The sequence below is a fragment of the Sinocyclocheilus rhinocerous genome, unplaced genomic scaffold (assembly GCF_001515625.1).
Source record: "Sinocyclocheilus rhinocerous isolate Xijiao unplaced genomic scaffold, SAMN03320098_v1.1 scaffold241, whole genome shotgun sequence".
NCBI classification, from domain to species: Eukaryota; Metazoa; Chordata; class Actinopteri; order Cypriniformes; family Cyprinidae; genus Sinocyclocheilus; species Sinocyclocheilus rhinocerous.
The window spans coordinates 88,742-92,774 of NW_015659312.1; the positions used below are offsets into that span (position 1 = coordinate 88,742).

Here is a 4,033-nt window from a genome sequence, read left to right on the forward strand (position 1 = left end):
AGTATGATTCAGTGGGCTATATAACACTTTTAATTGTCAGGAAATTACTTGTCTTTAAACGTTTTGGTTCAATATATTTACCTGTTGATCAAAAATAGCCTTAAACCTATACACTTATTTTTTTATTTAGTAACTTTCAGGAGGATGTACTCATTTTTGCAACAACATTTTATCACTTTGATAAGAAAATCTTATACTGTGTATAAAATGCTATATGCGGGGCATTGAAACTGCTTTCGAATGCATGATCGAATTTTACTTTCACTTTCGAGATTTGCGATCACACGTGCTGTGTAAGCTACAGTGGCAGTACTTACCACACATTTTACAAGATCAGATGCTTGTCAGGGATGCTCAGGATCTGTAAATCATTCGTCCATCATTCTCAGTCATCTCTCCTTACTCTGTATATGTGGTAAGTGAAATCTTATGTACTGTAATGTAACAGGCTACCGCTAGAAAGCAGCTAACCATGTCCCTTTAGTGGCTCGCGTTATTTTATTAGAACACGTTATTTGTTTTCCGTGCCTTTCTTAATACAGACACCAACCCATCCCTGCACATCATGGTTCGGCTGGCGGCTGGCATAGAACATGGGCAGGTATATGCAAATGTTTGGGGCGTAACTATTAGTGATCCCGACTGTAACGTCACAGTCGGTGTTATGTTCTGATTCGCCTGTTTTTCAGTGGTCTTTTGCATGCACGAGATTCACATAAGGAGGAGGAAACAATGGTGTTTGAGGCTCATGGTACGTTATTTCCATGTACAGAACTGTTATTATTCAACTATGCCAAGGTAAATACAGTTTTCCATTCTATGGCACCTTTAAATTTAAAAGATCATGTTGGTCTGCCCAACAATGTTCTCAAATATAATTTGTAACGCAGGTTGGAAAGCAGACTCGAAACACAAATCTTCTTTAACGTTCTTTTAAACACAGCACACATTTACAGAGCACTTTTAGTTCCATTAAACAAACATTATCTAATAACTAATACAGGACATTGGTTTTTCTCAGCTTCCAGTTTCAGTACACAGAAGGTACCCATAATAAGCGGTACAGTGGAGGTTTTTCTGTCAATATATTTAATGCCCCCCTTGTAAGCATTACTTTTTTTGTGCATTTTGTGCATCCCAGAGCATTTCAGAAAAATAACATGTATTCACAAATATTCAGATATTTCATGTTAAAAATGTTGCAAATTTCTTCTTACAAACAAACAATTATTTTTATATTATAAGAACATTGCATTATGCAGGATTTGAACATCACTAATTTTTCTACAAATCAAATAAAAATGTTGTGCGTCATTTTATGGGGTGTTGCTCCATGCGAAGAGCTTCCACACTTATTTCGATCCCTCTTTCCTGCTGAACAACAAACCAAGATGGAGGGAGAGAAATGAGGGCATAATGCTGACCGACTGCACCCATAGATCAGGGTCAAGCTTTTCTTTTGATTGTTTTTTTTTCTTTCATTCTCTCCCTCTCTAGGTATGTGAGGATGGCCAACTTGTTTTTGTTCCTGACACTTGAGTCAGTATGTTTTTCAACTGTGGACATAGAGAAAGGAGAGGAAGACAGAGAGAGAGAGAAACAAGCAGTTTTGGATGAATGTTGTTGCAACAGTTTTGCTATGTCTTATTTTTTGGTCAAGCAGGCAAAGTTCATATGCATAATCTCTTGTCTTTGTGTAAAAGCAACATTTTCTAATTCATTACTACGGAGACTGCAGGATCAAACCTCTTTGGTCGAGAATGAGCTTATCAGACTACTATTTTACTAACTTTACAACCAGTGTCTACTTCAATTCTACAAAAATCAAAACACTGGCAGAATTTAATTTAATAAATTAAGGTATCTGTTAAATTTAAACTAAAAGTCCCAATGCTGAAAACTTAAACACAAATACAAAACACTGGGATGGGTCTAAACAAGAACTGTTGGGTCATTTTCCTCAGAACTGCTCCAGCTCCAGGATGATTTTTCAAGGATAAATCATTGCAAAACTGAGCTTTGGGGCTGAGTTTGGTCAACAACTGTAGAATGGTTTGTTTCTGAACATAGATTGCGCTGAAAATAGAGTCATGTAATGTAATGTTGCATTACAGGCAAATTAACAGGACACACCCAATGGACTCCCAGGAATTTCCAAGGAATTTTTCCATGAATTCTTTTTTTCATGAGTCAGTTCTGTGAAACACTGAGGCCAACAACCCCTCCAAAGAGGATTGTGTTCCTATTTTTTCCCAAATTAAGTTAATAGTTTAGCACATGTAATTGGGGAAGTGGACAGCAACAACTGAAAACTGACATTTGAACAGAGTATTAGATTCGCCCCTCCTCCTATGCGAGTTAGGAAGGGGGTTCTTTACCTTAGGACATGGACCAGGCGCGTGAGTTTAAGCACACACATGTCTTGACTGTGTGTGATCGGACAGAGCGGACAGCACACACTTGTTTTTGTTGTGAGCTCTGTCTCTTTCACTCTATCCATTCTCCTGCTTTTTCTACTCAATCTTGAGTCAACCTGCCAAGATCAAATGCGGAGTCAACACAGCAAACAGCATGTTCAGCTAGTTCAGGTGTAAAACAAAGGTGAAAGTTCATAGGTCAATCATGGCACAGCAGGACTGTAATGTTGGAAGTTGTATGACAGAATCTGAATAACAAACATCTCCAGGGTGGATCTTGTAGTCAACAGAAGTCATTCAAATTTACCATATAAAATTGAAGCTTGATTTAAGAAAGTTTTATAGGTCAAAAAAGCTCACAGTGCAGTGTAACCTAAAGTTTAAGGGACTGATTTAGTAAGATAGGGCACAAAGGATTCTCATCTCACTAAACAAACGGTCAGTGCAGAAAGTAGATTAGCTTTGGCTGCATCAAAGCTCAGTTACAGAAGAGAGAGGATCAATGCTTTAAAGGGATCATATGACGTTGCTAAAAAGAACATTATTTTGTGTATTTGGTGTAATGCAATGCGTTTATGTGGTTTAAGGTTCAAAAAACACATTTTCCACACACTGTATATTATTGTTTCTCCTCTACGCCCCACCTTTCTGAAACGCGTCGATTTTTATAAAGCTCATCGTTCTGAAAAGCGAGCTGTGCTCTGATTGGCCAGCTATTCAGTGCGTTGTGATTGGCCGAATACCTCAAGCGTGACGGAAATGTTACGCCCCTTACGATACTGTGATGCCGTGTCCCATTGTAACATTGCAATCTAAAAACAAAAATAAGGCTTTTAAAACGCAAGTTAAATTCACTAAACTAAAAATTAAAATAATTGAGAACAAAAGCACCGTTGTGTTAGGCTATTTTGATTACCCCATTACAGTCACTTTACAGTCAGTGCTATCATAAAAATAGATCTGTAAGTTTACTTGTAAATTTAAAATTCTACATGTCACATTTATTGTCCAACTACAAATATTTCATCGAAATGTATATTTTAGTCAGAATGATTGCACTCCTATTTAATTGAGCTCTGTCTGTTTGGCACGCATGCGCGCGGCGGCGCTCGTTCACTGAAGTCTGTGAAGCTTAGCGGAGAATCGCAAAGCAGAAAGCTCATGCACTTCTGACAGAAAAATGGAAATATTTCCATGGCTTTCTAACATTTACAGATGGAGAATATACCTGTGAAATGTAAGTTATACTTTCAGGAAGACAGCACATTAAACACATTAAACCGCGCGAGTAGCTTAGTGTCTCTGTCAGCGGCACATGCAGCCTTTCTGTCAGAGCATATGACGGGCCAAGCCGCTTAAACTAATATGCCAAACGAAACTATAAACTATGTCTTACGAGTTTTTAAAGGCCTTAATATGAAGCTTGTCACATGTTTAGAACAAATTGGATTATGCACTTTCTCCGCAGCAGCTCAGTCTGTGTCCTCCACTATATTTTCAGATGCGCTCGTATCAAACTACTGTATATCGATATAAACGGTATTGCCTCATATCGAATCGCTTATAAAGAAAACATCGATATATCGTACAAACTCGATATACCGCCCAGCCCTAAT

General features: G+C 38.0%; 1 protein-coding gene and 1 long non-coding RNA gene across 4 annotated transcripts in view; both read right to left on the reverse strand.

Annotated features, from left to right (window-relative positions):
• Nucleotides 1-4,033, reverse strand: part of LOC107723479 (DNA-binding death effector domain-containing protein 2-like) — a 15,334-nt gene that overhangs the window by 6,510 nt on the left and 4,791 nt on the right. The gene's annotated exons all lie outside the window — the stretch shown is intronic.
• On the reverse strand, nucleotides 1,467-2,969 carry LOC107723480 (uncharacterized). The gene is made up of 2 exons (XR_001637924.1): nucleotides 2,379-2,969; nucleotides 1,467-1,556 (listed from the first exon to the last, which is right to left on the reverse strand). It is a non-coding gene; the product is annotated as an uncharacterized LOC107723480 (long non-coding RNA).